Source organism: Salmo salar, chromosome 13 (assembly GCF_965601325.2).
Source record: "Salmo salar chromosome 13, fSalSal1, whole genome shotgun sequence".
In the NCBI taxonomy this organism is placed as follows: domain Eukaryota; kingdom Metazoa; phylum Chordata; class Actinopteri; order Salmoniformes; family Salmonidae; genus Salmo; species Salmo salar.
In genome coordinates, this window is record NC_138303.1 from 12,918,338 (window position 1) to 12,941,626 (window position 23,289).

Here is a 23,289-nt window from a genome sequence, read left to right on the forward strand (position 1 = left end):
CTAATCTATGGATTTCACATGACTGGGAATACAGATATGCACCAGTTGGACACAAATACCTTAAAAAGGGTTAGGGTGTGGATCATTAAACCAGTCAGTATCTGGTGTGACCACCATTTTCCTCATGCAGCGGGACATTACCTTCGCATTGAACTGATCAGACTGTAGATGGTGGCCTGTGGAATGTCTTCCTAATACTCTTCAATGGCTGTGTGAAGTTGCTGGATATTGGAACACACTGTTGTACATGTTTGGGATGCTCTGAATCAACATGCTCAATGGGTGACATGTCTGGTGAGTATGCAGGCCATGGAAGAACTGGGACATTTTCAGCTTCCAGGAAATGTGTACAGATCCTTGCGACATGGGGCTGTGCATTATCATGCTGAAACATGAGGTGATGACTGCAGATGAAAGGCACAACATGGCCTCAGGATCTCATCAGAGTATCTCTGTGCATTCAAATTGCCATAGATAAAATGTCATTGTGTTCATTGTCCGTAGTTTATACCTGCCCATACCATAACCCCACTGTCGCTGACATCAGCAAACGACACCATACACGTGGTCTGCGGTTGGGAGGCCAGTTGAACGTACTGCCAAACACCAGTCTCAACGTCAACAGCGAAGAGGCAACTCCGGGATGCTGGCCTTCTAGGCAGAGTTGCAAAGAAAAAGCCATATCTCAGACTGGTCAATAAAAAGTAAAGACTAAGATGGGCAAAAGAACACAGACACTGGACAGAGATATGGCTTTTTCTTTGCAACTCTGCCTAGAAGATCAGCATCCCGGAGTCGCCTCTTCTCTGTTGACGTTGAGACTGGTGTTTTGCGGGTACTATTTAATGAAGCTGCCAGTTGAGGACTTGTGAGGCGTCTGTTTCTCAAACTAGACACTAATGTACTTGTCCTCTTGCTCAGTTGTGCACCGGAGCCTCCCACTCCTCTTTCCATTCTGGTTAGAGCCAGTTTGCGCTGTTCTGTGAAGGGAGTCGTACACAGCGTTGTACAAGATCTTCAGTTTCTTGGCAATTTCTCGTACGGAATAGCCTTCATTTCCCAGAACAAGAATAAACTGATGAGTTTCAGAAGAAAGTTATTTGTTTCTGGCCATTTTGAGCCTATAATTGAACCCACAAATGCTGACGCTCCAGATGCTCAACTAGTCTAAAGGCCAGTTTTATTGCTTCTTTAAATCAGAACAGTTTTCAGCTGTGCTAACATAATTGCGAAAGGGTTTTCTAATGATCAATTAGCCTTTTAAAATGATAAACTTGGATTAGCTAACACAACGTGCCATTGGAACACAGGAGTGATGGTTGCTGATAATGGTTCTCTGTACACCTATGTAGATATACAATTTTTTTTAATCTGCCGTTTCCAGCTACAATAGTAATTTACAACATTAATGTCTAAACAAGGAAATTTCCCCAAACTTTTGAACAGTAGTGTATGTAAACTAATTTGTGCACAAAATTTGAGAGAAATAAGGTTTTTGTGCATATGGAACATTTCTGGGATCTTTTATTTCAGCTCATGAAACATGGGACCAACACTTTCCATGTTGCATTTATATTTTTGTTTGTATAGATGGTATGTGAGAGATGTGTGGGTAAATACAGTTATAGTAACAATCCACCTGGGGGCAGTGTTTTACTGTGCCATGCATTCTTTTCATTGGCATGAACAACACCAAATCAATGAATTAGTTACAAGAAAGGAATTTAATTGATATAAAAAGACAGACTCTGTTCCATGACCTAGTTTTCAAACAATCTCTCTGACCAGTTTCAAAGTGTATTTTTTTGGTAACTAGGCTCAATACCTAAACAACAATTCTTTAATCATCTCTGACTCTGCACCTCAATCACAACACTCCCCTTTATGGGGCAGGACTTCCTGTCTACACTCTGGGCAGCTGACTCAGTAGTCTGCCCTTAGGCCAGAGTGTTGGGGCAAGCTGCTCCATGAAGTCCTCTAGGCTTACCACGCCGTGGTAGTGTGTCAGAGCCTCCAGCTGGAAGAACTCACTGTATGGGGACATGTACCTGTTAAAATGGGGACACAGCTGTGAGCTTGAATCCTTCCTGCGTCTCATTTCTCCCAAAGTGTGCAAATCACTTGATGGATTTAAAAGGAAAGGACTGGTGAGATCAACATCAGGAAACGTTATTTCGAAACGTACATTTGAACACGGAGGCGCGTGGTGGCGGTACACTGTCATTGTGCAACTCAGCGTTTTTGCCAAAGACCCCAGAGAGTCGTCGGCTTGGTTTCCAAATCGACCTGAGGAACCAAATTGGCAATGGCAATTAATTATTTGAATTGGCTAGGCTATAGTTACCAACTTCAACTCTGAAGTTAGCTGGTTTAATCATAATTTATATTTGTAAAATAAAAAGCTAGATAGCAATAAATACATTAATCTGCAAGAATAAATAAAAGTTAAATAAACTTGACGGGGTAGGCCGACAATAAGGATTTGTTCCTAACTGACTTGCCTAGTTAAATAAATACAACCATAGCCAACGCATCACCAGATACTTATTCAAGTAAGTAGCAAACGTTAATGTTTACAAGGAAAGTTGATACAATTATTACCCATGCAAGGCAAATATAAAATGTAGCCGTTGTCGTCACACGTTAACTCTGTAGCAAACGTTAGACTAATTTGTAGCAATATTGCTGTAAGGAAATAACAAACCACAAAAAAAAGTTTCAAGCGATTCAGTTTCGCCGCCATTGTGTTTCATTCTACATCCCAGAATGCATTGGATACTGAAAAAAGTTTAACCCCCGAGGTGCTGATCTCCTTGTTCAGCTGCATCACTGAAACTTAAATTGATGTGGAATTGGAAATTCATATGATCTTGGATGGTATATGGAATCTTTAGACACATGTCTTTTTACAGACTTTGGTAAAAAGGTTTGAAGAGATTATCTATCACAGGATTTGTATGTGTAAGGTAAAACCAACACAGACCCTTAGACTAGCAACACTTTGTTTGGGTGTGGCCTCAAACCACATTACATAAACTCTTAGAAAAAACGGTTCCAAAGGGATTCTTCAGCTGTCCCAATAGAAGAACCCTTTTTGGTTCCACGTATAATCTTTTTGGGTTCCATGTAGAATCCTTTGTGGAAAGGGTTCTGCATGAATCCAAAAGGGTTCCAACTGGAACCAAAAAGGGTTCTTCAAATAGGTTATAGAACCCATAGGTTCTTCCTATGGGGACAGCTGAATAACCCTTCAGGTTCTAGATAGCACCCTTTTCTAAGAGTGTAGTGCTGTGTGTGTGTGTGTTAAAGATAAAGAGTCTGCCTGTATATTTGTGCATTGAATGGGGCATTAAAAACCCTCCCTGTCAACACTGCTGTCAATGAAGACATGGTCTAATTGGGTGATAATCTAATCTTGTTTTATAATTATTGTAATTTAGAAGACAGCAGAAGTTAATGAGGTGTCTTTAGCTTTAAATGTTATACTGAACAAACAATTTCAACTATTTACTGAGTTACAGTTCATATAAAGAGATCAGTCAATTGAAATGAATAGATTAGGCCCTAATCTATGGATTTCATATGATTGGGCAGGGGTGCAGCCATGGGTGGGCCTGGGAGGGCATAGGCCCACCCACAGCCAATCAGAATTAGTTTTTCCCCACAAAAGGGCTTTATTACAGACAGAAATACTCCTGTTTCATCAGCTGTCCGGGTGGCTGGTCTCAGATGATCCCGCAGGTGAAGAGGTCCTGGGCTGGCGTGGTTACACGTGGCCTGTGGTTGTGAGGCCGGCTGGATGTACTGCCAGATTCTCTAAAACGATGTTGGACACTGCTTATGGTAGAGAAATGAACATTCAATGCTCTGGCAACGGCTTTCTAGACATTCCTGCAGTCAGAATGCCAATTGCATGCTTCCTCAAAACTTGAGTCATCTGTGGCATTATGTTGTGTGACAAAACTGCACATTTTAGAGTGGCATTTTATTGTCCCCGGCACAAGGTGCACCTGTGTACTGATCATGCTGTTTAATCAGCGTCTTGACATGCCACACCTGTCAGGTGGATGGATTATCTTGGAAAAGGAGAAATGCTCACTAACAGGGATGTAAACAACATTTTAGAGAAATAAGGTTTTTGTGCGTATGGGACATTTCTGGGATCTTTTATTTCAGCTCATGAAACATGGGACCAACACTATACATGTTGCGTTTTTATATTTTTGTTCAGTATAATAGACAGACTAACCGTGAGCAGTTCATATGTTCATGGGTGAAATCTCCCATCCCCCTTCTCCCGCAACCATGTGCAGATATGTGTACTCATGCAGACAAAATACACACACACATATGCAGGTACAGACTTTCCTCAAAATCCTTCTGCTGTTCTATATGTATGTGAACCTCTCTTACTCTGAATGTAGTTCACTCATAGAGGTCCATGACATGTATGTGACCGTGCAGAATACCAAATGAAATATGTGCTGTAATGAGCTCTGGTCAATTGCTACCAGGTTGTGGAACTTGATGGATTGGCTGTTCGTCCCATTACTTGAGAGGAAACTGCTCAAAGCCCACCCTTACAGGTTCAAATTCAGTCATCGCAATTCAAGGTATTTTCTCAGTCTCTCTTTCATGTGTTTGCTTCTGTCTCTTCGCGGCCTCTTTTCCTGTCTTTCTCTGCTCCACCCCCATCTCTTGAACACACACTGTTTTTCATTGTTAGAGATGACAGTGATGATAAGAATGCAGAGAGACACAACTCTCCACCCTGAGACCTCCTTCAGATGGATAACTGAAATAGATTAACAGACGACGGGCGGTGTATGATTGTTCTTTATATTTATGTCTCTGTCTCTTTTAGCCTCACTATTACTCTCTTTTAGCTCCATAATGAGAGATTTACAAATGCTAGGTATGGGAACTTTAAGGCACAGGAAAGGTTGCAGAGCACCGATAAGACAAAAACATTTCCATAATCTGCAAACCTCTGTGTATCTATTTGCATAAAAAATGACATTTTATGTGGATATCTTTCAATCTGTTTCAATGCTTACTATTGTCTTATCTACCCATCCCCCCTCCCTTTACATTGTCTCTATAAAGTCCCCTCTCTCTACCTTGTCACTATGAAGCCCCCTCTCTCTACCTTGTCTCTATGAAGTCCCCTCTCTCTACCTTGTCTCTTTAAAGCCCCCTCTCTCTACCTTGTTTCTATGAAGCCCCCTCTCTCTACCTTGTCTCTATGAAGTCCCCTCTCTCTACCTTGTCTCTATGAAGCCCCCTCTCTCTACCTTGTCTCTTTAAAGCCCCCTCTCTCTACCTTGTCTCTATGAAGCCCCCTCTCTCTACCTTGTCTCTATGAAGCCCCCTCTCTCTACCTTGTCTCTATGAAGCTCCCTCTCTCTACCTTGTCTCTATGAAGCCCCGTTCTCTGTACCTTGTCTCTATGAAGCCCCCTCTCTCTACCTTGTCTCTATAAAGCCCCCTCTCTCTACCTTGTCTCTATGAAGCCCCCTCTCTCTACCTTGTCACTATGAAGCCCCCTCTCTCTACCTTGTCTCTATAAAGCTCCCTCTCTACCTTGTCTCTATGAAGCCCCGTTCTATCTACCTTGTTTCTATGATGCCCCGTTCTCTCTACCTTGTCTCTATGAAGCCCCATTCTCTCTACCTTGTCTCTATGAAGCCCCGTTCTCTCTACCTTGTCTCTATGAAGCCCCGTTCTATCTACCTTTTCTCTATGAAGCCCCGTTCTCTCTACTTTGTCTCTATTACGCTCCCCTCTCTCTCCAACAGAGTCTTATCTCCTCCTGCCTATATGGAAGGGGTGGTGGACCTTTGACCTCTCCTCCTGTCGACAAGCAGTGATGTCACACCGTCCTTGCTTTACTAGTGCCTGTTTGGGTACACTCCCAGAGGACCAAAAAGGACAGCATATAGACTGAATACATTTTTAAAGCTATACTTGTGCTCAACACACAACACACTACATTGCGAGCATGGAAAGAGACTGAGCGAAAAGGAAACCAGGTAGATCAAAGGTATTTAAGAGAATCTTATTTCAGTGTTGTACTTTACTGACATCAGGATTGGTTTCCCCTCTGGCAGCATGACAAGGTTATGATGTATTTCTGGTTTGACGGGCAATACTGGGTCCACCCTTCTGCCTTATCAACCTACTGCAGACTGCTGGTGTGGACTGTCTCATGATGATATCACACCTCATCAAAAGTACACAGCCACTACTGACCTCTCTCACGATACCTCCCTACCTAGGTCATTACCAAGCCCACTCAACAAATGTAGGGGTATGTTTTCATTGTGACTAACTATTACTTGTTACCATACTACCACTACGTTATTACATATTTATTCTGCGTTGTAATATAAAGTGTACACTTCCATATAAAGTAACATTCATTCAATCTAACATCAAAACAAGGTCTCAAACCCTGTTTAACAGTCACTCCTAAAACACGGTCTCAAAACCCTGTTTAACAGTCACTCCTAGAACAAGGTCTCAAACCCTGTTTAACAGTCACTCCTAAAACAAGGTCTCAAACCCTGTTTAACAGTCACTCCTAAAACAAGGTCTCAAACCCTGTTTAACAGTCACTCCTAAAACAAGGTCTCAAACCCTGTTTAACAGTCACTCCTAAAACAAGGTCTCAAACCCTGTTTAACAGTCACTCCTAAAACAAGGTCTCAAACCCTGTTTAACACACTCCTAAAACAAAGTCTCAAACCCTGTTTGACAGTCACTCCTAAAACAAGGTCTCAAACCCTGTTTAACACACTCCTAAAACAAGGTCTCAAACCCTGTTTAACAGTCACTCCTAAAACAAGGTCTCAAACCCTGTTTAACAGTCACTCCTAAGGGAATTTAGTAAGTTATTTCACCACCTCTCCTGACTGTAACCAAATATGTTTTGTGAAGAGACCTGCTATAATTTCATTTGTGTCTCCCTTAGTGGCTTACAAAGTTTATGTGGCTCTGTTGTATTGGTTGGTGTTACTCAAAAGGGCTTGTCTGGTTGTGTGTGTGTTTGAAGTCTGAATCCACACACAAGTAAAGTTGCTAGTGTTCCACTGCTGCTAATTACAGCTTTAGCCTAACTTGTGTGTCTGTTGAATATTCTTAACACTGAATTAAAGTGATTTTTGGGACTGACACGTTCCCAATATAATCCCAGCCAAGTGAGCCAACATGCTACTGTCCTGCTACTGGAAAACCATTGTCTAAACACAATTCTGGGAACCAGATACAGGTGATAGAGGGAGGGTTGGGAGAAAATGGTGAGGGGAAAGAAATTGCATCAAAATCTATTTATTTTGCTCTCTCTGAAAGTGTAACACAATGTCTTCATTCTTACTGTACATGACGTGTATATTATCTTACTGTACATGATGTAGTGTACATTATCTTACTGTACATGACGTTGTGTATATTATCTTACTGTACATGACGTAGTGTACATTATCTTACTGTACATGACGTCGTGTATATTATCTTACTGTACATGATGCAGTGTGCATTATCTTACTGTACATGACGTAGTGTGCATTATCTTACTGTACATGACGTAGTGTGCATTATCTTACTTTACATGACGTAGTGTGCATTATCTTACTGTACCTGACGCAGTGTGCATTATCTTACTGTACATGACGTAGTGTGCATTATATTACTGTACATGACGTAGTGTGCATAATCTTACTGTACATGACGTAGTGTGCATTATCTTACTGTACATGACGCAGTGTGCATTATCTTACTGTACATGACGTAGTGTGCATTATCTTACTGTACATGACGTAGTGTGCATTATCTTACTCTACATGACGTAGTGTGCATTATATTACCGTACATGACGTAGTGTGCATAATCTTACTGTACATGACGTAGTGTGCATTATCTTACTGTACATGACGCAGTGTGCATTATCTTACTGTACATGACGTAGTGTGCATTATCTTACTGTACATGACGTAGTGTGCATTATCTTACTGTACATGACGTAGTGTACATTATCTTACTGTACATGATGTAGTGTACATTATCTTACTGTACATGACGTTGTGTATATTATCTTACTGTACATGACGCAGTGTACATTATCTTACTGTACATGATGTAGTGTACATTATCTTACTGTACATGACATCGTGTACATTATCTTACTGTACATGACATCGTGTACATTATCTTACTGTACATGACGCAGTGTACATTATCTTACTGTACATGATGTAGTGTACATTATCTTACTCTACATGACGTAGTGTACATTATCTTACTGTACATGATGTAGTGTACATTATCTTACTGTACATGACCACAACCCTGATTACCGAACATTAGAATTCTACAAAAACAAAGCAATCAAACACATATGAATATGAGCTGGGGAAATACATTTCTTACATCCATTGAAGCATAAGCAGGGCTGGGAACACATTTATTCAATATGTGGGATAGAACAACTAGGGCAAATGGCAGATCCTTCTTGCAATATACATGGACAGAGATCCAAACACTTTCCCTCTCACGGTATCTTAACATCTCTGGCGCTGGCAGGCTGTGATGGCTCTTTTGGTGGTTATGCTATGCGTCTAAGCTGTTTATCGCCAGCCTCTGGTAAAATAAACCACCCATCTGTTTTAATACCAAACACATAAAAAACGCTATACTAATTTCCCACCAATCGAGCACTCTGTGCCTAAACGAAGGGATGGCTGAGTATTACACTGGTGAGGAAATACACTCCAGATGGGAACAAATCGCCCCCTACTAATTGCCATTGTATTCATTGATGCCGCTTTGCCTGTTTTTCTGGCTTTTTATTCTGAGATGGCAAGGGGGCCTGGGAAGGGAACACCACCAGTTTGGGATGTGGGTGATGTTTAGAACGCGAGGAAGAGGTACATTGGGATAACACTAGAAACAGTTTGGGATTAGGCTGCTGCATGGCTACTGGTCCTTATAGCTTGGGATTAGATTACTGTATGGCTACTGATCCTTACAGTTTGGGATTAGATTACTGCATGGCTACTGATCCTTATAGTTTGGGATTAGACTACTGTATGGCTACTGATCCTTATAGTTTGGGATTAGATTACTGCATGGCTACTGATCCTTACAGTTTGGGATTAGACTGCTGCATGGCTTCTTATCCTTATAGTTTGGGATTAGATTACTGCATGGCTACTGATCCTTACAGTTTGGGATTAGACTACTGCATGGTTTCTTATCCTTACAGTTTGGGATTAGACTACTGTATGGCTACTGATCCTCATAGTTTGGGATTAGATTACTGCATGGCTACTGATCCTTCCAGTTTGGGATTAGACTACTGCATGGCTTCTTATCCTTACAGTTTGGGATTAGACTACTGCATGGCTTCTTATCCTTACAGTTTGGGATTAGATTACTGCATGGCTTCTTATCCTTACAGTTTGGGATTAGACTACTGCATGGCTACTGATCCTTACAGTTTGGGATTAGATTACTGCATGGCTTCTTATCCTTACAGTTTGGGATTAGACTACTGCATGGCTTCTTATCCATAAACAGATCCATATGTTCCCAATGCCCCACAACTCTATTGGCTTTATATAGGCAGGTCCCTTTCTTGTCTCTTGTCATCATTGCATTTGAAAGCCCAAAATGCTGGCGTCCCAGACCCAACATTTTATCAGAGTTAATTAGGTGTGTGGTATAGGCTGGGCTGAGACTGGGCTGAGACTGGGGAGTGCCTGCCCTGCTTTGAAACTCACTCTGCTCTTGTTGTTCATGGTGGTTTGTATGAGCAGTTTTGGGATGGAGAGAGTAGGGAAGAAGAGGAGCTAGCTACCACGGCAGGATCTATGTGGCGTTCCATAGGGTCATTTAAAATCGATCTACAACTCTAAATGACAGACCACCACTCAACAGCAATCAACCTGAATGTGGCCCAACCACACAGTAAGAAACAACCAGTCACATAATGAAAGCAGACAAGTTATGCTGGGAAATCGTTTCTCTCTTCCTCCTCTCCCCACACTCTCTCTCTCTCTCATTGTATTCTTATAGGGTACACTTACTATTCGGGTATTTAGAGTCTTGAAGGGGAAAGTAGCACAAACATTTTCACTAAGTAATGTGGGAACCTTTATGTAAAACAGCAGCAGCAGTGGATATATTAGTTTGATACACAGACAGACTTGTTTCTGTTTACACGCTTAGAAATAAAAGAGTGCTATGTGGCACCACTTGTCCCTGTAGGAAAACGGAAAACCCCTGAACCCTTTTCGGGTCAGATAGAACCTGAGGTTCCAAATAGAACCTGTTTCAGAGGATTTCCCTACATGGACAAGTGGTTCCAGACAGCACTCTTCTTCTTTTCTGAGAGTGTAATGTGTGTGTGATACTTACTCCTCACCCATCACCCACTTCAGTCTCTCAAAATCTTCCTGTCAAAAGTTGTGCTGCGGGATAGATTTTTATTGTCCTCTTCTTTAACTACAGGTATCAGAATATATTAACTGTTGAATCACTTTACTGGGATATTAATATCCTCTATTCACGTTTATGTTACTGTAACATGTGTTTAGCATAAAGCGATTTGTTTGTCACTATGGAATTTCTTATATTTATTTGAGAAGTTTAATTGTTTGAATTAGAAGAGTTTTGGAATCAAAAACCTCTCTTGGTGTGATTATTTTTACATTTTATATACCATTTCATGACTTTTTAAGGTTTAAAAGGCTGAAGGTAGGTTGTGAATTTCTTCATCCACACTGTAATCTCACTATAAACTCCTCCATAATATAACTACATTTTATGTTTGATTATTAAATCAAATTTAAATTGATAATAAAGGGCCCTCTCAAATGAATAAAATATCAATACATAACTGAAATTAAACAGATTTTATTATAGTTATTATGTTATGATCAAAGTTATTATGCCATTATGATTTTTCAGTTGAATCAATTCAGTGAATGACAGGGAATAAATAGTAATAAATACTTCCTGTATGGTACATCCCATGATTCCACGTTCCTGAAAACATTTAACTACATATTGTATCCAAACAGTTGAACCTAGATCCAAACATTTTAGGGGTTAAGAATCCCAATATTTAATGGGAAACATGAACATCAGAGATATAAACAATAGTACTGCAAAGACTTTAATCACACAGTACAAAGAAAAAGATTCCCAACCACAGTAGAAAAAAATAGATTCCCAACCACAGTACTTCTTTCTTAATCTCACGTAAAAAATAATAATAACAATGTAACTTTTGTACAAGACATACAGGAACAAATGACTGTAAAACGTCATTTCTATAAAGTCATGAGAAGGTGTGAAGATCGTGTTGAACAATTCACATTCTACTTGTTGAAAAATGATTTAGAATAGGCTAAGAGTTGGGTTTGAGTTGGAAATAAGTATGAGCTATTTGTTGCAAAAATATTTTTCTATCGATAACTTCAAAAACTTCATCCAAATACATGTATATTTGCATAAATTATGAATTCGTTTAAGCTACAGTAGACACTTCATAATGCTGTGTTTTTATCCAGATCTGCCACTAGTGTGGTTCATGGATACAAACTATACATTTTAGTTTTCAAAAGATCATAAATACGCAAAAGTTAGTCAAAGTGATATAAAGTTGTTTGACAAAGTTCTTCCGAACATTTCTACCAATTGCTAACATATATTAACATTAACCTTCAACACATATCAACACTACCCTTTCAACAACAAGTCTATTTCTCACAACAACCCCCGACTATTTGGTGTCCAACCACCAGATGTTTTTATCAGTCCAAATTATGAATAGTTGTCTTGATACTTTTAATTTGCCTTTGGACAAAACATAGCAATTTATTATCTTATTATCCATATTAGTGAACACTGTTGTAACAGGTAGGCTAATATGGTTAGGAGGTATTTCCTTGGCTACCAACAAAAATGTGTTTTCCCCCACTCCATTGAACCAAAGGCTTATTGAAGACTTGCTCCCCCACCCCCTACTCTCTCTTATACACAAACACATCCATCCGCGGTTTGGAAGCGTATGGGGAGGGGGTTGGGGTGATGAGGAAACGGGTTGATATGCCCTGGAAGTAATTCTTTCGCCCCAAAACACAAGGTGAAATGAGACCACCAGAGCATCGCACGTGGGACCCGCACTACACATTCCAGAGCTGATGGCTTTTGAGTGAAGAGCTGAACTTCTCGCACTTCTGTGTGTGTGACCTCTGTGTGTGCTGTTATTTTTGTAGCAGTGAATTTAAATCCCCTAAAATATGAAAAGTTGCTGGAGAATAATAGATGTTTTGATGTGTTCATATGTTAAAAAATATATATATACATCATAATTTAGCTACTCAATTTAGTATAATGTTTGATGGTGTGCATGCACAGTTAATTACTGAGTTACTTATGAAATTACATGAGACGAGATTTCATACCATTTTATACATTTTAAGAAGCTTATTTGACCATTTTAAAACATCTATAGGCCACTTTAAATTATATTTCGAAGAGTTACTTATGAAATTACATGAATTATGAATAATTCCACAAACTTTAAACTCTATATATATTTCGAAATGATTCGTTCAGTATTATAAAACTTAAACATAAACGAATAAACAGACCAATATGAATAAAGCAATGAGTGAGATTACTTGCAAAGCACAGAGGTAGACTATTAGTTAGTCAAACACAGGCTATCTATAGGCCTATAAACTTTCCTCTCAATATAATCAATGTGTATTGGTTGATTAAGCAATATTGTCCAAATATTTCAGACTGGTGTTTTGACATAAAACATGTCTTTATTCAATACATATGCCTCAGTTATCATATTCACCACAAACAATGCCAAATCAATAGGCTATAATAACACTTATATCGAAAATAACATTAATATTCTTCAAATATATAGGACTGGTGATCAGAATAATATATAGACTATAATTATGATAAATGTGAAATTGTAATATAAATGCTTATTTATCTTGCTTTGTTTACCCATTTACTTATTATCATATTAAGTCTGTCTAAAGTTTAAATATCTCTGTTTGTTATGTACGCTGATAGGGTAGACTGCAGTTGAATCAATTATATTTTGCCATAACAGTTATTGGGGGGGGGGGGGGAACAGTCAATTTAGCGACAAAAAGAGTAATCTGCATGTCCCTAGTAATAAAGTTTGCGAAAAGTGGCCTGACGTCACACTCCCACAATGCTCGCGCCCCTTAACTCTGCTGCAGCCTCAGAGCGAGACAGACATACTCAGGCCCAGAATATAGAAAAATTAGTGAAAAAATTTGAAAAAATAATAAAACAACAGATCGAGGGGAGAAAGACCGTGAAAGGTGGCGTGGGGTCTCCCACGGTAGGTTTGCGAATAGTCGGTGATGGAATGTTACCGGGGTTCCATGAGAAATTGACTAATGCGGCGCTGGAAACTTTTTGGTGGGTAACTGCTCGTTTTTTTGTAAGATCTCATAATGTGGCTGCACGTTCTGATGTGTGCATGTTTTGTTTAATAAGATTTAAGATTATTACAGCAACTTTCTTCAATGATAATCGATAGATTGATGTTCACGACATTTGAATTAACACCGATCTGTTGTAGTTGTTCTGCAATCGGACATGTTTTAATTTAGCTTATTTTGTGGAAGTATGTAAGCGTCGGGGTATTTAATTTTTAATTACCCGATCGTCTCTCCGCTCGAAGCTGTGTCGATAAATGTGTTACAAATGTAAATCATTGAAGTTGTAAACATTATGCATTGTGTCAATGATGGCTTTGGCAATGATGATTGATGTTCGGTGCAAGTTTTCTGCGAATTGCAGAATTTTAAACAATTTCCGAATATTTATGATGGTGAGCATGCTACTGCAGAAGAGCGAGTGAGATAGAAGAGGGGACGTCCCTGTTGTATTTGAAAGAGTAAACAACTCAGAAAAAAAAGTCCCTACACATGTCACGTTCGATGTATCCTTATTCATAGAAGGTGTTGCTTGATTTCTAGGCGCTCAAAGGCGTCACATTATAGAAGTGAAGAACTATTTGAGTGTTTTCCTTCGACTGTTCGTCCATGCTGTAATGGCTTGTGTCATTTGTTTTGTCGCTGATCGGATGTTTCTGGCGGATTGAGGGGCTATGTGACTTTTGTGTCTCTTGCCTTGTATGTTCCTTGTAAGAGCTAAATACTAGTCCTTTGGAGGGGGGCAGGGTCATGTTATAGACGCGGGGGCTCAGCTCATTTAATTTCATACGCACACTAATACACTTGTGATTGTTTTGTTGTTGTTCTGTTGTTGAACTTTGCTATTTCGTTTCAAACTGTTTTGTCAAACAACATTAGGCTCTAAGAAAAAACATTATGAGAAGCAACATGAGGTTATGTTGTCGGCAGAGGATGATTTAATTGATTAGTTTGAATATTTTAGACATTAGGCCTAATTTTTGTGTTTGGAAGTGTTTTAGATTACTTTCATGTTTTGATGTAGCCTACATTATACACGCAAACATAAGACTTCCTGTAATTATTATGTCAATGATCAACATATTCGTCTAATATTACGAGCATTACACTGTAACAGCAGAGAACGTTGTGTGCTGATAGATCTGCTGTATGAATAATTGTCATCAATTAGACCAACCCACGTTGCAAACATTGAGCAACATGTCAAAACTCCTGTGACTGAGTGCCTGTTGGAGGCTCCAGTTTACTTTTAGTAGTTCCAGTCATTTGACGTAACTAAACTAGTCGACTTTATTATTAGGCTGCTAACTGCTTATTGAATGTTCGACGACCTATACAGGCTATGCGTTCCGTGTGAAAGTAAGACTAACTTACTTGCTTTAAAGTAAGCCTTTAGATACAGTGTTGCTTCATTTGGCAACATTGTATGCTAAATAAACAACATGCGTCCCTGACAAATGAAACAGCCTACTGTAGGCTACATTTATGGTTAGTTAGCCCAATGTCTAGCCCAGGCTTCCTAATAATCACCACCAAGACTTGGAGGCAACAAGCCGCCTCCTCGCCGTCATGGCAGGGCTGACACGAGCATGCTCCCTCCCTCCATCAAGGCCTCACTTCCACTGCCTCGAGACACATAATAAGGAAATGGAAGTGAGAACGTCACGAGACAATGCTTTTGTTATTGACAATAACAGTACAAGTGCAAGTTGAGACGTGTATGTAGTTTGTTGTTTTTCACATTATTTCTGTGTGAGTATACCCTAAAAAAAAAGACCGCATTCTTGACAGCAAGATTTAGATCATACTAAAGTGAAATAACAACGCGTTAACATGATACACGTGTAGGCTACAAGGTCATATGGAATAAAGACATATTGTGGCTATAGTCTACTTCTGCAAAAGTATATTTGTAACTCCACAACAGATTAACTACGTTTTTTCCCCTCTCCTCAATAGTCAGTAGAACTGCTCAAAACAAACCATTGTGACTAGGACAATTTGAACAGAAATGTTTATGTAAACATTTCAAAGTTAACAGCTTTTAGAAGCATATGTTCTTTGTGGAAAATACCGTTTATGACTTACAAATAAGTTGGTAATATCATATTACACTTGACTTAATATATTGGTTTTTCCTCACCCTTGTTTATGTAGATAAAGATAACTACGTTTTCTTTAGCAGTAGGGACATTTTCACGGATAAACATTTTTGAAACACTATAGTCAAACATCTTCTTCTGATTACCTTACACATGAATTTATGTGGTTGGAAGGCAACAATCTACATGTTTGCCTTGGTGATCGAGAAATGTGTTTGTGTGTATGTGTGTGGTGGAGGGAGGGAGGGAGGGAGGTCTCCTCTCTTCCTCTGGAAATGTCCCACAATCCCCTTCACCTCTGTGGGTATGAGGCTGATTTCCATGAGAAAAGAGCATCATTTGGGTTAATGGGAAGGACAGCCCTCGGAGAGGACACACGGTAGTTAATAACCAGAGAAGAACAGGAACAGCTCTGATACTGTTCTTCGTATTTCATCACCTTCTGGGGAGCACGGAGGAGAAGTGGCGAGGGCGCTGGGGAGTGTGGGTTCATGTGAGAATGGATGTTAGCATCAGGGCGGCAACAAGATTGTTCTATCTGTTATTTTCTCAGCATGAGAAAAACAGTCAGATTGTGAGCCTGAGAACTGCTGCGGATCATGGGCATCAGTGGCAGTCTGTCTCTCAAAGTGTGTGTGCATGTGCGTGTCAACCAAGAAGGGAAAGATTATTTATTTGTGTTAGGCAATGTTTCACCCCCAGTAGCCGGGCTGACTTTTGAACCCTGTGGTTGTTTTGGTCACTCCAACTCAGCCCATAAAAGTGGAAAAGGATGAGGAAGGTGAGGGAGATAACATCAGAGCCATGTTCACAGGGCTAATATCACTCCCCAACAGATACCCGGTGAGAGCTGCTGAACAGTCCAACCACCATAGAGATAGATACCCATCTGTCTGGATCAAAACAGATAGCGATGGGCAACGTGATTCATCATACAAACAATTCTGTTGTGTTTATTTCATCAACGTAGTTATGGAATTTCATCTATTTCTAAGATTTAGTTAAGATGTGACATGTTTTTAATCTTTGGATATCACAGTTTTATTTTCCTAAAGCGTTTGTCACTCCCCTGATTTTTCTGTCAGCTTTGTTTCTGATTCCAAGCTGTTCCAATACCTGTTATTGTATCCTTTTAGTTATGGCTAAGCTATTGCCTGTTATTTCATTTTCGTGAAGACAAGAGTTGGTGAAACATGAGAACGTTCTCAGAATGAATGCTGTTGCTGCCCTCAGGACATGATCCAGCCAGTTTTCCTTCAATTCTCAAAGAGGTTTTAGAACATTCTTTCATGGCATTGCTATGGCAGAGAGAAGAGTGATGCTGTCTGTCTGGATTAAAGACTGACAGGAAGCAGAACTCCTGTATGCATATGAGAACACACGTGTATACAGGCACGATGCTCACATGCAAGCACACGCAAACTCATATGCGCGGACACACACACACTCATATGTAAGCATGTGTTCTTACATACAAATGTCGGATCTTAATTTGAGCCAATTTGCTACAGCAGGAAAATAATCCTGCAGCAACAGGATATAAGAATTATTATGTGAATTATAATTAATGGACATTCTTGTAGGGGTTGATACATTTTTCGTCAGGGCAAATCAAGACTAACATTATAAAGTGGAAATGACAAACTTTAGAAGTATTTTTTTTAACCTGGAATACACTACAAGTTTGTATTGCCTGCTGTGCAGTAAAATTCTCAGCAACAAAAGAGTGATCAAATTAAGATCCTACATCTGTACACTCATAAACATATGACACACTCGGCCACACACATTTACTCACATACAGTACATGCAGAGTGGTAGACGTTTCTTTGGGCCGTTGCACATTCTGATGGCCCTTGCAGTGTGCATGTCTGAAATAGTAAGAGGACGCTACATGCTTGAACCACATACTGCCACTTTTCCTTGTGGAACTTTTTCTGGGAAGAGCGGGGCAGCTGTGGCTTTTCAGGACCTAGTTCCATCCATCATAAAGCACCCATGGTTTACACACCCTTACACCCCTCCTTTTCCTCTGTCTCTCTCCCTCTCTCCGTCCTCCTCCATCCATCTCAACCAAAGACTGGGGCTTACACCCCTCCTTTCCCTCTGTCTCTCTCCCTCTCTCTGTCCTCCTCCATCCATCTCATCCAAAGACTGGGGCTTACACCCCTCCTTTCCCTCTGTCTCTCTCCCTCTCTCTGTCCTCCTCCATCCATCTCATCCAAAGACTGGGGCTTACACCCCTCATTTCCCTCTGTCTCTCTCCCTCTCTCTGTCCTCCTCCATCCATCTCATCCAAAGACTGGGGCTTACACCCCTCCTTTCCCTCTGTCTCTCTCCCTCTCTCTGTCCTCCTCCATCCATCTCATCCAAATACTGGGGCTTACACCCCTCATTTCCCTCTGTCTCTCTCCCTCTCTCTGTCCTCCTCCATCCATCTCATCCAAAGACTGGGGCTTACACCCCTCCTTTCCCTCTGTCTCTCTCCCTCTCTCTGTCCTCCTCCATCCATCTCATCCAAATACTGGGGCTTACACCCCTCATTTCCCTCTGTCTCTCTCCCTCTCTCCGTCCTCCTCCATCCATCTCATCCAAAGACTGGGGCTTACACCCCTCCTTTCCCTCTGTCTCTCTCCCTCTCTCTGTCCTCCTCCATCCATCTCATCCAAAGACTGGGGCTTACACCCCTCCTTTCCCTCTGTCTCTCTCCCTCTCTCCGTCCTCCTCCATCCATCTCATCCAAAGACTGGGGCTTACACCCCTCCTTTCCCTCTGTCTCTCTCCCTCTCTCCGTCCTCCTCCATCCATCTCATCCAAAGACTGGGGCTTACACCCCTCAGGGCCACATCCTCCATGGTGTCTACTCTAGATTTATTGCCTGGCTTTTCTCTCTGCAGTAAACACATTGTTGGTTTTAGAGGCTTCGCTGTAAGTCCATTGTTTGAATAAGAGTTTAAACCTCAAAACACACTGGAACGTCTCAAGGTTCTTTCCAAACATAATGATGATGAGATCAGTTCATTTACAACTTGTATCTGAGGTTCCAAGTTGGTAATTGATTAAGCTGATGTACAGGAGAAAAAAAGACTGGATGAATATATATATATATATATATATATATATTACAGTTCCAGTCAAAAGTTTGGACACACCTGCTCATTCAAGGGTTTTTCTTTATTTTGACTATTTTCTACATTGTAGAATAATAGCGAAGACACCAAAACTATGAAATAACACATATGGAATCATGTAGTAACCAAAAAAGTGTTAAACAACTCAAAACATATTTTATATTCTTCAAAGTAGCCACCCTTTGCCTTGATGACAACTTTGCAGACTCTTGACATTCTCTCAACCAGCTTCACCTGGAATGCTTTTCCAACAGTCTTGAAGGAGTTCCCACATATGCTGAGCACTTGTGGTTAAGTGTGCCTTGACAGTGTCACCAGCAAAGCACCATCACACCTCCATGCTTCATGGTGTGAACCATCCGTTCAACTACTCTGCATCTCACAAGGACATGGCAGTTGGAACCAAAAATCGATTTCCACCCGTCTAATGTCCATTGCTCATGTTTCTTGGCCCAAGCAAGTCTCTTCTTATTATTAGTGTCCTTTAGTAGTAATTTCTTTGCAGCAATTCGACCATGAAGGCCTGATTCACACAGTCTCCTCTGAACAGTTGATGTTGAGATGTGTCTTTTACTTGAACTCTGTGAAGCATTTATTTGGGCTGCAATCTGAGGTGCAGTTAACTCAAATTAACTCATCCTCTGCAGCAGAGGTAACTCTGGGTCTTCCTTTCCTGTGGCGGTCCTCATGAGAGCCAGTTTCATCATAGTGCTTGATGGTTTTTGTGACTGTGCTTGAAGTAACGTTAAAAGTTCTTGACATTTTCCGCATTGACTGACCTTCATGTCTTAAAGTAATGATGGACTGTCGTTTCTCTTTGCTTATTTGAGCTGTTCTTGCCATAATATGTACTTGGTCTTTTACCAAATAGGACTATCTTCTGTATACCACCCCTACCTTTTCACAACACAACTGAATGGCTCAAACGCATTAAGTTGGAAAGAAGTTCCACAAATTAACTTTTAACAAGGCACACCTGTTAATTGAAATGCATTTCAGCATTCAAGCTGGTTGAGAGAATGCCAATAGTGTGCAAAGCTGTCATCAAGGCAAAGGGTGGCTACTTTGAAGAATCTCAAATATAAAATATATTTAGATATGTTTAACACTTTTTTGATTACTACCTGATTCCATTTGTGTTATTTCATAGTTTTGATGTCTTCACTATTGTTCTACAATGTATAAAATATATATATATTTTTTTTTGAATGAGTAGGTGTGTCCAAACTTTTGACTTGTACTGTATATATAAGTAGATAGACATTAGGACTGAGCCCATTTAGTCGACTGGTCCATTGTTTGGTCGATAGGCTTGATGACTGTCTCAGTGGACTAATCCATTGTGGAGGCCTGTCTCAGTGGACTAATCCATTGTGGAGGACTGTCTCAGTGGACTAATCCATTGTGGAGGCCTGTCTCAGTGGACTAATCCATTGTGGAGGCCTGTCTCTGTGGACTAATCCATTGTGGAGGCCTGTCACTGTGGACTAATCCATTGTGGAGGCCTGTCTCAGTGGACTAATCCATTGTGGAGGCCTGTCTCAGTGGACTAATCCATTGTGGAGGCCTGTCTCAGTGGACTAATCCATTGTGGAGGACCGTCTCAGTGGACTAATCCATTGTGGAGGCCTGTCTCTGTGGACTAATCCATTGCGGAGGCCTGTCTCAGTGGACTAATCCATTGTGGAGGCCTGTCTCTGTGGACTAATCCATTGTGGAGGCCTGTCTCAGTGGACTAATCCATTGTGGAGGCCTGTCTCAGTGGACTAATCCATTGTGGAGGACTGTCTCAGTGGACTAATCCATTGTGGAGGCCTGTCTCTGTGGACTAATCCATTGTGGAGGCCTGTCTCTGTGGACTAATCCATTGCGGAGGCCTGTCTCAGTGGACTAATCCATTTCGGAGGTCGCGGGGATGGCACACCAGTATCACTAGTTGTACATTTATCGTTAATTCCCATAATTCCTTATCTACAATGTTTGTTTGGTTACTGTAAATACTGTTAATGCATTCAATATGTTATTATTCTAGTCTTTTACGGTTCACATCGTAGGACTGGACACGTTGTTTGAAGAGTGTACAACCTAGGCTACACTTGTGAGAAACAAGTTTTGGTTTATTTCATTCCATTTACGAGTTGTCAATTTATTCATTGTGCTTTGTTTTGGAGGGCTCCAAACGCTACCTGGCCTGCACACAAATGTAGGCTTATAAATGTGCCCATGTGGGGACCTGATAGTATTTTATAAATGTGCCCATGTGGGGGACCTGATAGTGTTTTATAAATGTGCCCATGTGGGGACCTGATAGTATTTTATAAATGTGCCCATGTGGGGACCTGATAGTATTTTATAAATGTGCCCATGTGGGGACCTGATAGTATTTTATAAATGTGCCCATGTGGGGACCTGATAGTATTTTATAAATGTGCCCATGTGGGCACCTGATAGTATTTTATAAATGTGCCCATGTGGGGACCTGATAGTATTTTCCGGTGGAAAAGTCATAAAATAGGCCTACCTGAATACTTCTTATCCCTTGCACAAATGGACTATAGCTGTGTCTGTCTGAAGCTCACTGGGGCAGGAAACTGAGGGTCCAAAATGTTTTATACAATGTTGCAAGGGTAACCTTTATTTAACTAGGCAAGTCAGTTATTAAGAACAAATTCTTATTTACAATGACGGCCTACAGCGGCCTAACCCGGACGACGCTGGGCCAATTGTACGCCGCCCTATGGGACTCCCAATCACGGCTGGTTGTGATACAGCCTGGATTCAAACCAGAGTGTCTGTAGTGACGCCTCTAATGCTGAGATGCAGTGCCTTTTACTGCTATATAATTGGTATTATATACAATGTTTCAAGTTCCTTGCAGACAGGCCATGCATAGCCAAAGTTCTTTATTTTTATCAGGATATTTTCTAACTGTAGGCTGCACATTTTTTTAAATGGTTGGCTTTATGTAGGCTATTCTTACAATGGCAATAGAAGTTACTTTTAGATTGGTATAATTTTCATTTAGATAGAATTTTGAATCACATGACAATGATTTTGAGATAGGAAGAATTTATTATAAATCTGTTCCACGAAAAGGTGCATATGAAAATCATAACCGGCACGCAGTTCGGTAGAAATGGTAAGATACATTGGCACTCCGAATGGAAAAGGTTGCCGACCCCTGGTGTAGCCTATCACAGGAAACTTCAGGAGCGTAACGGCAGAATCTGCGAAAGCCAGCAGGAGTTCGGAAACAGGCTTATTTCTTCTGATTAGGATATCTTGATCTCTGGCTCCCGCTTTAGTCATTTGTGTGTCATAATTATTTCATCACAGTGTATTTAAAGTATAAGATAAGCTCTGTACATATTGTTGATTTGATTAAAACACATAGGGTGTGTCCATATGTGGAAAAATACACGTTTAAAAATGTCGACCAGTCAATTGGTCGAAAGAACAGACTCTTGGTCGACCAACATTTTTTTTTAGTCGGGGACAGCCCTAATAGACACATGTCAGAGTATCTATCAGAAATGTTTTTGCCCTGAAGTCAAATGTATTGATTCTGTTGTTTAGTACTGCTGTGATTTCCATGGCAACCACTCAGACAATAACCAAGTCAGAGGTAAGAGTCTAAGAGCCAGGTTGAATTGCACACGCCAATGGTTATGCAATATCTTTGTTTACGAACTACTGCCTGCGGACACGCTCACACTGAAAACAGATACCTGTGAGGTGAACCTACCTGGCCGTTGTATAATGTTTTACAGCACACAAAGGGATTCAGTGATTTAATATGACCGCGGGGAATAGATTTAGTGTGTAAGAACTACAAAGCAGGTTCAATTGTATTGAGCCCTAACCAGGACCCTCACTCTGGAGGGTAGACTCGATCCTGAGCTTTACTATGCAAAACCTATTATTCTCTATGATCCTTTCCAAAGATGCTACGTTTAGCTAAGTAGCAGGAGAACATATAGGTTTGCATTAAAGGGGTTTTGAAATAATAAAACGTTAGTCAACTGCCTGACTAAGGAGGGAGTTATTTGTCTTACCCTTGTAATACGTTAAATATGCTGCAGTTCAGTTACGCTGTTTTATGAGTCAGTGAATCAGAGGAAACCTGAAGGGAGGAGCCAACGAGTGGAGCGGCAGTAGTGAGAGTAAGTCCTGAGTCACACTCAGAGCAGAGTACTGTCAGACATCGGGTCTGTTGACACATTCACCCCCCTTCCCTTCCTCTCAAGTGATTTTTAATAACCCCTCTACAACCCCGCCCTGCTCAACAATCCCAAATGCAAAAAATAATTATTATGCCAATGAATACGTTCAACTCCCTTCTCAGACAAAAGACCAGAAAACGTCTCTCCCTAATTAGAAAGGTATAGAAAAACATAGAGTTTTGGAGATGAAGTTTAGACCGTGTGAAAATATACCTTATTATTTGGTAACTTTCAAAACTCACAAAATTTGGCCATAAAGTTTGAGGAAGAGGAATAGCGAAGGAAAGGATGCATATATTAAGATGAGGGATTATGAACATTGTCTGAACGT

General features: G+C 40.5%; 1 protein-coding gene and 1 long non-coding RNA gene across 3 annotated transcripts in view; one reads left to right on the forward strand and one right to left on the reverse strand.

Moving 5' to 3' along the window:
- Window positions 1-1,004: 1,004 nt before the first annotated feature.
- LOC106566427 (uncharacterized) lies at window positions 1,005-2,782 on the reverse strand. The gene is made up of 3 exons (XR_001319878.3): window positions 2,602-2,782; window positions 2,186-2,286; window positions 1,005-2,048 (listed from the first exon to the last, which is right to left on the reverse strand). It is a non-coding gene; the product is annotated as an uncharacterized LOC106566427 (long non-coding RNA).
- Window positions 2,783-13,256: 10,474 nt separating this feature from the next.
- LOC106566425 (zinc finger protein PLAGL2) overlaps window positions 13,257-23,289 on the forward strand; it is a 63,432-nt gene continuing 53,399 nt past the window's right edge. For both annotated transcript variants that reach the window (XR_014379986.1, XM_014134442.3), the window contains exon 1: window positions 13,257-13,482. The gene's annotated coding sequence lies outside the window, so the exon portion shown is untranslated. The remainder of the gene's footprint in view (window positions 13,483-23,289) is intronic.